The sequence below is a fragment of the Lissotriton helveticus genome, chromosome 2_1 (genome assembly GCF_964261635.1).
Source record: "Lissotriton helveticus chromosome 2_1, aLisHel1.1, whole genome shotgun sequence".
NCBI lineage: Eukaryota > Metazoa > Chordata > Amphibia > Caudata > Salamandridae > Lissotriton > Lissotriton helveticus.
The window spans coordinates 869,561,618-869,574,591 of NC_136059.1; positions in this window are offsets into that span (position 1 = coordinate 869,561,618).

Sequence of the window (12,974 nt, forward strand, 5' to 3'; positions counted from 1 at the left end):
TGGAGCCTTGCGCTGCACATTCCATACTGGCAGGGGATCCCGGCACGGCTAGCACACGAGGGTCCGGCGCGACCTCGCTGGCCCCAACGTCAAGCGGGACATGATGGTCAGTAGGGCCACTGGACGGGAACACGCAAGACAGTCAAAGCAGGGGGGTGTACCGGCGAGTACAGTCGGCTCCCCCACCAGGAGTGATTTCAGGGGCCTCTAGGGCTGGTGTAAGCAATGTTGGGTCGGTTAAGGCCCGCAGTGTTGGTTTTGTGACAGATCCTCTACATATAGAGGAAGCGATTGGAGGGGAATGGATGGACGATGAGGAGGGGGTGCCTTCTCATATGTCTTCTAGTGTTTTACAGGCACCAGAGGTGGTGCAGCCCTAGAGGGTAGTGTTGTTGGGACCGAGAAGAGAGCACAGCCCCACGGTGAGGGCTCCTCGGACGGTAGACCCTGTTGAGCAAGTGGCGTGGAGATCGGCGCCTGGTCGGGCAGCCTTGTTGGAGCCAGGTGAGAAAGTTGTCCCACGGGCCAAACCAAAGATGGTGTCGGTGGGGACAAGGGGTGATGATGTTCGGGAGGAAATGGGTGGTAAGCTCCACAAGGGTAAATATGTCAAAGAATAAAGGGTGGGGACTGGTGAGGTGGTGGCACCAGGCACTACGGTGGGGAGTGGAATGAATACGGAACCTGAAGGGCCCGGTAAAGAGCCTTTACAGAGTAAAGAGTTGAAGCTTTAAAAGGCTGCCTTACATGGGTGTGACAAAGCCCCCGGGTGCGCATTTAATGTTAACCACTAAAGACCACATCTGGAAGGGGGAATACGTTAAAATTTTGAAGTTACTTAACAGGGAGGTGCGGTCTAAAGAAGGGTCATAGGAGGGGGGAGTATGAGCTGGCAAAACGGCCTAAGGTGCCGTTGACAATCGAAAACTGGACGGCGGCATTTTTGATTTATGCTAGCGGCTATTGTGAGAAATTTCCTGAGCGCTGCGTAGCAATTTTAAATACATGGATGTCATTCGGAAGGCCCAACGGGGGGTAAAACTATATTTAGAGCAAGTGGTTTACCTTTAGTGTATCGGCCCTTTCAGGGGAAGACCACCCGGGGAAGGGTGGGGAGTGCAACAGATGCACAATCTGGGTCAGGAGCGTGCTGGGAGTTCAATAAAGGCATGGGCACAAGAGAGTATTGTAAATTCATGCTCGAGTGCTCTCAGTGTGGGAAGTAACACCCCTTGGTTAAATGTGGGGGAGCCAAGCAGCAAGGAAAGCAGCAGTGGCAGCAGCCAGGGCTAACACAGCTGGCCCATCACAGCAATTTCAGAGTGGTGGGGAGGTAAAGGAGCGCAGGGGCCGGGGGGCCAAGAACGATTACGCCAGTTAGAAGGGCTGATTTGGAGTCAGGTTTGAGGAATTACGTGGAGGTGGCAGCAACACAGGTACGGCGGGAAGGCTTGTAGAGGGGTTTCGTTTGGGTTACAAGGGGCCTCGGCAGAGGCGGCTGGCGAAGAATTTAAAGTCAGCAGTGGAACATAAGTCGTTGGTACAAGAAAATTTGGATAAAGAAGTTTGTGATAGAAGGATGGCAGGTCCTTTTGATGACTGGCCTGTGGAGGATTTGATTGTTTTCCAATCAGGGAGGTTCCCCAAACAGAAGTTGGTCAGTACAGTTTCATTACAACACTTATCATGGCCTGAGGGGTCTTCAGTCAATGATTTTATGGATGGGGCGGCAGCCTCAGTGTCATACTCCTCAGTTGACGTGGCTATGTCACTAGTTGTGACCGCGGGTGCAACTGCAGAGATGGCGAAATGCAACATAAAACAATGGGCCCATGTACGACCATGTCATTCTTAGGCATTGAAATTGATTCAATGAGTATGCAGGCAGGGCTGCCAATGGATAAGAAAGCGAAAATGTTGGATTTGTTGGAAGAAATGCTTGTAAAACATAAGGTTACGGGGAAGGACAATCAGGTCTTGTTAGGCCATCTCAATTTCGCCTGCAGGGTGGTCAGGGCAGAGAGGACTGTTTGCTGAAGACTGGGTCATGCATTGGCAGGACACCATCTGCCTCTCCACCATATCCGCTCGTCGGCTGGGGTGAAGGAAGATATGCGGATGTGGAAAAAATTTCTGCATTCCTTTAATGGAATAACAGTGGTCAGAGAGGGGGATTTTTCAGTGGGAGGTTCCAAAAAAAAAAAGACATTTCAGATGCGGCAGGTAGTGAGGGCTTTGGTCTGTACTGGCAGGGCTGGTGGTGTGCGGAGAAGTGGCCTGAGCACTGGGAGGATGGTGGGAGGAGCATTGCCCTTTTGGAGCTTTTCCCGGTGCTGGTTGCACTGACGTTGTGGGGTGAGGGCCTAGTGCACAGGAAGGTGTTGTTCAGGAGTGATAACATGGCAGTGGTTGACATCAAACAGACAGTCGGCAAGTGACGAGCAGATTTTGAAGTTGATGCGGGTGTTTGTTCTTGGTTGCCTGACACATGATAGGGAGTTCAGGGCTCTGCAGATCCCGGGTGGGGACAATGACATTGCGGATGCTTTGTCTCGTTCGCAGTGGGAGAGATTCCGTGGGTTGGCCCAGGAGGCGGACAGGATGCTGACGCCAATGCCGGAACATTCTGTGGCAGGTAGGCAACGTAGGGTTGTACAGCTGGTGGTAGGTTCCTGGTCAGCTTCTTTTTTTGATCAACTTTATTTGGGATTTAAAACAATAGACAAATTTCATTGGGTGTAGCTCAATCAAATCACACAGCAGAATATTAGACCGAAATCTTGGGAAGCGGAACTCAACTTGCCAGTCCACAGTCATGGGTACAGGGGAAAGACAAGGGCTAGGAACAGAAAGCAAAGCATCAGTCAAGGTGGTAGTAAATTAAACCATTTCCCCCAGATCCTGTGAAACAGGTCCGATGCCCCTTTAGCTTCAAATAGAGCCTCCTCCTGGGTACTGCACCAGTCGACCCCCCTCCTCCATTTCCTCACAGTAAGCGGTTCAGGCCGCGACCAGTGGCTCGCTATATCTCTTTTGGCCACTGCCAGCGACGCCCCCAGGAGGCGCTTGTCCGCCCCGGAACCATCTAGGCCATCGAAGACCCCCAGAAGGAGTCGAGTCGGCTCGTGGGGAACCTCCCATCCCAGAGCACACGTTAGTTCTCGTTCCACCCCCTCCCAAAATCGCGCCAGCCCAGGGCAGAGCCACACCACATGGTAGAAATCCGCTGGTGCAAAACCACCTCTCGCACAGTCCGGAGTAGGTCTCAAGCGGGCCCGGTAGAGGCGGTCAGGGGAGAGGTAAGCCGTATGGAGATAAAAGGTCTGGACCAGCCGGAGTTTTGAGGAGGTGGTCAGGGTTCTGGGCGCCATAAGGGCATACCTCGAGTCCACCTCCTCCAGGGGTCCCACCCATCCCTCCCATCGAGCGCGCAGCGCATCTAGGGATGCAGGGCCGTTGTTAAGCAAGGAGCGAAATAAAAACAAGAGACCCCCCCCTCTCCCCAGGTCCCCCATCTTCACCTGGGCCTCTAGCGGACTGAATTCCGGAAGGAAGACTGGGGAAGGGAGGTGGGTCTGAAGCGCATGGCGCAGCTGGAGGTACCTAAAGTGTTGGTTGTGGGAAAGAGCGTGATTCCGCTGTAGGTCCGCGAAGGCCCGGATGTGGTCTCCCACCCACACATCCCCCAGCACCGATACGCCCACCAAGTCCCAACGGCGAAAGCCAGTCAACGCCGCCACCTCCCGGAGCCAAGTACCGTGCCACAGGTGTGTCAGCCTGGTGAGTTTCCGGTCCCAGTTCGTGTGACGCAGAGCGGCGCGCCACGCCATAAAGACCGACATCGTGATGGGCGCCATAGAATGGGGCACAGTACTACCGTAAAGGAGGGCCTGGATCTGTGGGAAGTCCATCTGCTCGAGCTCCACCCGATAAGCAGGGTCGGACCAGCCGCCCACGTACCAGTCATGGACAACGAGGAGTCTAGAGGCAATGTAGTAGAGGAAAAGATGGGTCACCCCTAGGCCCCCATCATAAGGAGGGATACAGGCGTGTGCCAGAGAGATGCGCGATCGACCAATCCCCCACAGAAAGCGGGTCAAATACCCATCCAGTTCACGGAACCAGGCGCGGGGGATGTGGACAGAGGTGTTCTGCAGGGTATATAGGAGGCACGGTAGGACCATCATTTTAAACAGTGCACTCCTTCCTAGGGGGTTAAGTGGGAGCGACTGCCAGCACTTAAGGTCAGCTTTCATACGGACAACCAGTGGGGCTACGTTCAGCGCCCACTCAAGCTCTGGCAACAAGGTTACCCACATCCCCAGGTACTTGACTGAGTGGTGCCGTAGGGGAATGTCAGACTGCCAATCAAAACAGTCCCTGGATAGGTGGAGCGGGACCAGAGTAGACTTGGCGTTGAGTCGGAGGCCCGAGACCTGGTGTAAGGCCGCCAGAGACATCAGGGTCCGGGGACCCGAGGTCGCTGGATCAGCCAGGTAGAGAACCACGTCGTCCGCGTAGAGGGAAATTTTATCAACGTGGCTTTCATTCCACGCCCACCCACGGATGAGGGGGTCGTGACGGATGACGACAGCCAGGGGCTCCATCGCAAGCGCGAATAGAAGGGGTGAAAGGGACACCCCTGGCGCGTGCATCTATGAATCGGGAAGGTCTCGGAGAGCACCCCATTCACCAGCACCCGGGTGTGGGGGGCAGCGTAAAGAACCCCAACAAACCGTCAGAAAACCGGGCCGAAGCCCATCTCCGTCAAAACCTCCTGGAGGTAGTCCCAGCCCACCGTGTCGAAGGCTTTTTCAAAATCCAGGAAGAGGAGGGCTAGATAGGGGGAGAGCCGAGCACGGTGAGCCAGGGCCAGGTGGAGACGCCTGATACAGTGACGGGTGCCTCTGGCTGGCATGAAGCCACATTGGTCTGGATGGACCAAATCCCGCAAAAGAGGTTTGAGCCTTAGGGCTAAGATGATGGCATATAACTTGATTTCAGAATTAATAAGGGAGATCGGGCGGTAGTCCGCACAGGCCAACGAGGGCGGGTGGGACTTGGGGAGGACTACAATTGTGGCCAGGTCGGATTCAGAGGGGAAGGAGCCAGTCTCGGCCACGTGGCGGAAGAGGGCCAGGAGATGGGGGGCAAGGGTGTCCCGAAACGCGGCAAAGTATTCCTGTGGGAAGCCGTCAGGGCCGGGTGTCTTGCCGGAGTGGAGAAGGGGAATAGCATCTATCACCTCCTCCAGGGTGAAGGGCCGGTCCAGGGAGTCCCTGGATTCCTGCGGCAGAGAGTGTAGCCGAGCACCCGTCTCCTCCAGCAGGGAGGCCAGGGAGGCCCCGGCCGGTTGCCTCGCATAGAGGGTCATGTAGAATCGGGCAAAGACGCCTGCTATGGCCTCCGACTTAGTGTGTAGAGAGCCATCCGCCGCCCGAATCTCTGGAATGACCCGGTGGACCTTGGATAGGAGACGAGATTGTGGAGTAACTTGCCATTTTTATCTCCCCATCCGTAAACCCGCGCCACGGAGGAGCGCCACAGCATTTGGGCAGAGTCCAGGGAGATCTGTCGGATTTCGTCGTGAACCAGCGCAAGTTGCCTAGAGGGTCTCCGCGGCCAAGGAGCTTGTGGTCCTCCTCCAGTCGCCTCGCCTTGGATTCCAACTCAACAAGGCGGGCAAGTCGAACCGCACGCTTAGCATGCACGAACCCCCTCCCCACCCCTCGGATCACAGCCTTGCCGGCCTCCCAAAGGGTGCAAGGCGATGGAACTGATCCCTTGTTGGCCAAAAAATATTGTGACAATTCCTGCTCCAGCGAATGCACCAGTTCCGGGTCTTGTAGGAACCAGGCGTTGAGACGCCACACCGCTCGCGGCCCCACTTGGGGCGAGCCAAGGCGGAGGGAGACAGGGGAGTGGTCGGACATCCCTCGGGGCAAGATAGTCACTCCGGAGATGAGGCAGCAATCGGTGGCCGGGAGGAAGAGGACGTCGATCCGGGACTGAGTGTGGTGGGCGACTGATGTGTGGGTGAAATGCACCTTGCGAGGATTCAAGACTCGCCACGTGTCACACAGCCCCAGGGCAGAGGCCCATCCCGATAGGGGTGAAGCTAAGGCCACCCGGGTTGCAGATGGGGTCCCAGTCGCATCGCAGGACGGGTTCAAGATGGCGTTAAAGTCTCCCCCCACCACCGTCAAACCCCACGGAAGCACTGAAAGAACGCCCGTAAGGCAACAGAGCGTCGGTTGATGAAGAGCTGATGGGACGTACAGACTCAGAAGGTTCAGGGGACAGCCCTCCAACATACCCGACACCACCACATATCGGCCCTGAGGATCGGCAATGACCCGGGTCAGAGTGAACGGCAAACTTTTCCGGAGGAGAATTGCCACCCCATGGGACCCACGCGTGAAACCTGTGTGCCAGACCGTCGCAAACCCACAGCGGGCCAGGAAATCGCATTGCGTACCTAGGAGGTGGGTCTCCTGGAGAAGGAGGGCGTCCGCCTCATAGCGGCGGGCCGCCTGGAGGATGGCCGCGCGCTTAATGCGGTCTAGGAGGCCATTAACATTCCAGGAGAGAACGTAGAGGGGTCTAGTCAGCGCGCAGGCCATCGATGGGGGCTGGGGCATGGACCAGGCAAAGGCCTCCAAAGGAGGGCTTCCGGAGAGGAAAGGGGGGCCCACCACGCAGGGTCAGGGGGACCGGGCCAGTAAAGTAGCAGTAACGCCTGGGGCCAGCAAAAAGGGAGGGAGGGGGAGGGATGGGGGGAGGAAATAAGGCGGATAAGGAAGAGGATGAGCCTGGGGACAGAGAGCATACAACTGCAGTGAATTCGGAAGGAGAGCTACAACCAACCACTTATAAGTGACAGTAGCGCTGGCCGAACAACGGCGAGCTAGAGTTAGGACAAGGCGGCCAAAAACAAAAACTGAAGCAACCAACAGAGGAGAGTCAACAGACCCCCCACCCACCCACACCCCCCAGCACCCCCCACCCTACACTTCGTAACAAGAAGCATCTGTCGCCCTAAATGCAACCCCACAACAGAAGACACCCCACTCGGGGGGTGGGTGCTAAACTAAAACGGTTAGCTGGGGGCTAGAACTATGACCAAGGTACCAATAGGGAGGACCCCCCTCCATGGTGCAGGATACAGTACAACAGTGCCAAACAAGGAATGTCACAATGGTAAAGGAGGAGAAAGACGGATGAGAAGTCTAGAAGCAGGCCTGCGCCTCCAGGGTGCCGCAGGACGGAGCCGATGCCCCAGGCTACCAGGTCAGGAGAGCCAGAGCTGATGTAGGCCGCAAGCTCTGGCCAGAACCAGCGCAGGGTTTCTCACACACGGGCCCGGACCCCGGGTCTCGGACCAACAGGGGGGATCCCCCTCAACAATACAGGATGGAAACCAGCAGTGCCAAACGGAAGCATCAGGAGTCAGGTGGAAGAGGAAACGAGGGAAAGTCTGCAAACCGACCCTCGCCTCCGTGACGATGCAGGAAAGAGTCCATGGCTCCAGACGTCGGGCCTCGGAAATCACGGGAGTGTCGAGCCCCAGGCACGACCAAGCCAGACTCGGCTCCCGCGATAGGGGCGTAGGCTCCAGGGCCCGGACAGAGATAGGTCAGGACGGAGTCGCGTTCAATTAAGAGTCAGAGTCACCCTCGGTGCCGCGAAGCAACGGGCTTCTGGAGAGGTCAGTGTCCGAGACAGCACGTCGCAGGGTGTCGGCGGGCCCAGGAGCAGACTGTAGGTCGATCACAGACTGAGTCTGCGAGGGCGGGGCAGGGTCACGTTGTTGTGTCTCCGGACAGGTCTGCTGGGCCCCGGGGCCCGGCGAGCAGGAGCTCCTCACCCACGGGTCCCCCTCCTGCGGGACCCAGTCCTGCGCCGCCTGGGCTTGGGTGCTGGATTGCTCGGGCGATCCGAGGCGACTCGGGGCGGGGAGCGGGTCGCGGGTCGTCCGCAGCTGGAGTGGCCTCTCTTCCGTGGCCCAGGTCCACGCCGCCCATGGGGAGTCGAAAAAGAGGGTCTGCCCCTGGAAGAAAACCTTGAGGCGGGCAGGGAAGAGGAGTCCATAGCGGATGTGCATCGCCCTAAGCTTCTGTTTTACCTCCTCATAGGAGCGGCGCTGGGACTGGACCTCTTTCGAGTAGTCGAGAAAAACCATTATCCTGGAGTCTTGATGGTGTATTTGCCCTAACTCCCGAGCAGCCCTCAGGATGGCATCCCCATCCCGAAAGTTGAGAACGCGAATGATGAAGGGCCGAGCAGGGGCTCCCGGAGGCGGTTCGGGCGCCAAGGAGCAATGGGCACGCTCTATCGCGAACCACGGGGAGAGCCTATCCTTTGGCATCCAGCCCCGGATTCAGTCCTCCAGGAAGGTGGCCGCGTCCGCCCGTTCGACTCCCTCTGGGAATCCCAGGAGGCGCAGGTTGTTTCGGCGTGCCCTGTTTTCCGCCTCCTCGGCCTGGCGGTGAAGGTCAGCGGTCCGTGATTGGAGACGAGCCATTTGGGCCTTAATGGTGGAGACTTCGTCTTGGACCATGGAGATCCAGGATTCAGCCTCCGTGAGGCGCTGCGTGGCTTTGCGGAGGTCCTGCCGAATGAGAGACACATCGATCTTTACCTCCCCTATCTTGGCTTCAACCGATGCCTGCGAGGTCGAGATCGCGTGGAGGATAGTTTGCAAGTCCCCTCCAGCCGGTCCGGAGCCCGATGACTTGTTTGCGCCAGTCCCCCGCTCCACCATAGTGAACTTGTCCAGGGTCGTCTGAGCCGTGGGCACAGCAACCGCGGGAGTCCGAGGCTTCCCCATGGTGCGGGGACATTCCAAAACCAGGACCAGCGAGCCTAGGCAAGGACAAGCGCTACGATCCTCTGTGGCGCGGGTAGGATGTCGCAGGTCAGTGCCCCTCACCGTCCGTCACACCGGGCCTCTGAAGAGCAGGGCAGAGGGCAGCCACAATCCCAGACAGGCGAGGGCAGCACAGTGGGCAGCACAGGTAGGTCCAGCGGCCCCGGAAGATCCGCCGCCCTGATGGGATGAAGGCAGGGCGTGGTCCCAGGGATCGCAGCAGGCAGAGGAAGGGCGCTGCTTCTGTCGCAGTGTAGCGCCCCCCAACCAGGCGGCAGGTCCACCAGCCGGAGCACCGCCTCACTGGCACCAATGCCAGGACCCCAGGCCGTGCGCGGGGGGGCAGGAGGGGTCCTGTCTCAGCACAAAGTCTTCACGGCCCCAGGAAGAAGCCGGTGCGGGTAAAGCCCCCTGCAGGCGAGAGCCAGTTGGTGTACCACCCCTCCAAGGTGGGACTAGGAGAAGGAGATCGGAGAGCGGGCGGACGCCCCAGCCCCCACCACCAACCGGGAGCAGGCGGGCGGCAGCCAGGCGCAGCGTCCCCCCGGGGCCCCGCGGGGTGAAATGCGCAAGGGGGAAGGCAGGACAGCGCCCCTCACCAGGGTAGGGCCCGGGCCGCGAGTCAAGTTGGACGCAGTCTCTGGGGCACTCGGAGCGCAGGGCCGGCAGCCTCCAGGCAGAGGTGGTGTAGCAGGATGGTGGTCAAGGGCCTCAACGTCTCTCACCTCGCTGGTTCGGGGCCCCCCAGGCAGGTGCAGCGGCGACGCTCCAGCAGCAGATTAATCGGAGCCGCCGAAGACAACTCAAGACCGGCCCTCCGTGAGCAAGGGGGCGCCGGCGCCACAGGCGTTGATGTGCGCCGGTAGGGATCGGCGAGGGCGGCAGGCCGGATCGTCTCAGGGGGCCGCCATCTTGGTGTAGTCCCAGGCACCAGGGTCTCACATCAAGGACCCGGGGGGAGCATCAGAAAGCCCTGGCCCCGGCCCCTGGCTCCGCAGCTCGCAGGCGGCTCCCCGTCCACCGCGGGGAGCCCAGGATAGCGTCACAGGGCTCTCAAGGAGAGGCCGCCACTACCTGCGGGGGGCCGCCATGTTGTCTCGGAGCTGATCGTTTCCGGCCAGCGGGAGCCGCGGAAACAGCCTCCAGGATCCAGAAACCAAGGAGCAGGGAACGGTTGGGATGGCGATCACAGGCAGGCCATCAAAGGCGAAGGAAGGGCACCAAAACAGGTAGGATGGAGGCGGATGACAGACGGGGGTCCAGTGCACTCTTAAAGTGCGACCGCCATCTTGACGCCTCGGCCATGCCCCCCCTCCTTGTCAGCTTCTACTCGTGCAACGTATGCGCTGGCCTGGAAGGAATTCTTAGCATCCGGTGCCCGCTGGAGGGAGGAAGCTTGGAGCCGTTCAGGGGATGTGATATAGTTTTGCTAGATCCTACTGAAAGGGTTTCTCTAAGGTCCCCGTTGCAGGGAAATTGGCTGGCATTCCTTTTAGGGGAAAACTTTTGTGGGGATACTCCCCTTCCGTGGGGGAAGGAGGGCAGAGGATGTTGAAAGGTTGGGATAGAGAGTGGGGCAGTACACGTTTGGCTCGTAGGCCGTTATTTTGGCAGACGTTAGTACGTTTATTGGCAGTTTTACCTGTCGTTTAAAGGGATGTTTTGAAGCTTGTGTGTTTTTCTACTCTCGTGGTCTGGTTGTTTTTGGGAGCTTTTAGGGTTCCTGAGTGGTTAGGTTCTAGGTTAAGATTAGGTATCTTGTGGCAGGAGGTTTTCTTCGCTGACAAAGGGATTCATACCTGATTGTCCAGGGCTTACACAGACCAGAGAGGTCGTAGTAATGGGGTTTGGCTGGAGGCAGCTCCCCCAGTGTCGACATGCCCTTTACATTGGGCCAGGCATTGGAGGACCGTATCTGGTGGGGAAGATAGGGTGAGGGTTTTTCGACATGCTGACTGGGATAGAGGACGGATTATCAACTGCGCATGGGGCTGCGTAAAGCTTTGAAGCAGATAGGCCTGGATGGAGCACAGTTTGAGACTCATTTGTTTAGACTTGGGGCGGCAACAGAAGCTGGAAACCGAGGCTGGTCTAGAGGGGATATTATGCGACTTGGGCGCTGGCCATCCAACTGTTTCCAACGCTATGTGAGGAGCAATGCAGAAGAAGCGCTTGCGACAACCTCGTTTCATGAACCTCATATTGTTTTTCTTGTTTCAGGTTCGGTAGCGGGCCCCTGCTCTCCGGAATTGACCATTTGGATGGTGGGGCACTCTTTCGTCAAATGGGCTAAAGTACAGGCTGCCAGTTGTTATTTCGGGAAAATGTTGGGTTTTAATGAGCGCTTGTTTAAAGTTGTTTGGAAAGGACAGGGAGAGATGTTATGGAGGGAGTTGGTTCCGTCTTTGAACAAGTGGTTGGTTGGGGGCCTTCACCCGGATTTTTTGTTAATCCATTTGGGAGCTGGCGTGGTTGAAAGAGAGGTGGTCTGGTTGCCATGTTTTGTGGACGGAGCTTGTGCCGCATAGAATTTGGAGGGGTGTTTGGAATCCTAGGGCGATCGCTAGGACGCGGAAGGAGGTCACTTTGGAGATCTCTAGATTTTGCAGGAGCCTGCACTTTGGGAGAGTGTGCCATAAGGACATTAAGTTCGAGTCGGTGGAATTTTTTCAGGACCGTTCGAGTACACTTATCCAGGATGGGTAGGGACCTTTATTTGTTGAAGGTTAGAGAAGTCTATTTCAGGTGTCTTACCCTGCAGGAGCGTTTGAGGAAGATCTAGTGGAGCTTGGGTATAAAACCGAGGGAACGGTGGTATCAGACAGGCTCTATTAACGTTGGTTTGGGGGGCAGAAAGGGGGGGTAGTCTCCTCCCCCCCGGCTTTCTGGGTGGCGGGGATTAGTGGAATTTTGCCAGGGTTGGCAGAGTTTTTTGTTGGAGAGTTTAAAGTTGGGTCATCGACAGGGATTGTTTGGGCAGGTTGATTGCTGGGGCACTTACAGAGGTTTGGTGATCGTATGTGGTGAAGGGGCAGGCAGGGGAGTATTGGTGTAATAGATGTTTAATTTTATAAGCTTATGTGTTATGCATTGAATTATGATATTGTATTTTTGTAATGTAATGCTCGGGTGGGGGGCGGGTTTCGAATAACTGTTAGGGGCGGGGGAGGGGAGGAGGGGTTAAGTAAGTGTTTTATTTAGTGAGGTTTCGTTTTGTAAGGCATTTGGCCGAGGAGTTTGAATTGTTATGTGCACCTGTTCCAATAAAGCGGCCTTTTACACTCAAGAAGTTGTTTGTGGTCTGCTTCCCCCCACCCCTCCTTCCCAAGGTTTCCTGTTTGACAGGGTTACTGTACGGCTTCCCGCACGAAGAAGCTGCTAGACGAGTTCCTGCTGTCTGTCCTTTAGATTGTAGCGCAGCTATCACACACGCTCCCCCTTCTATGCCGGCCACCTCTCCACAGAGTTGCGCATCTCATTGCCTCATTATCATGGCATAAGACAAAGGGCGGCAGAATCGGCTCCTCTGAAGAGAGTCTGCAGCTATAATGCATGGAGCGTGGGAAGCCTAGGTAGAAACCCCAGTGCTGAATGTATGGCTGTTGTAAAGGCCAATTAGTTAAAGAGATGCATGGGCCTCGGCGGAGCCACACAGCGCAGATCAGCTTGAGATGTGGGCCTGGATTGTGCATCACTTCGCCTGCCTGCCTTAAAAATGAGTCCGGTGGAGGGAGCCTTCCCCGCAGAGGCCACTTCCCTTCAGAAATATTTATTGTGGCCATTTGCCACATGCATATCTTTTGAATATTTCATACAATTCTCAATGGTAACAATAGTGAGCCTTCAGCCATGAAATTAAAATAATACACAACCTTCAGCTGTTGTTCTCCACCTGCTGAAGTATTCTAGCTACAGTACCAAAGTATTCCCTGTTTTCCAAAAATAAGAGTGCGGAGATAACGGTAATGCATTGCTACAATGGGCGTTAAAATGCTGTTAAGTAAAAGCAAACCAAGTTTGGTTTATATTATCCATGCCGCTTGCACACAATAACATTACAGCACCCTAGAGGGATTGCTAGTGTTCATTGCGGAGTACCCCTACC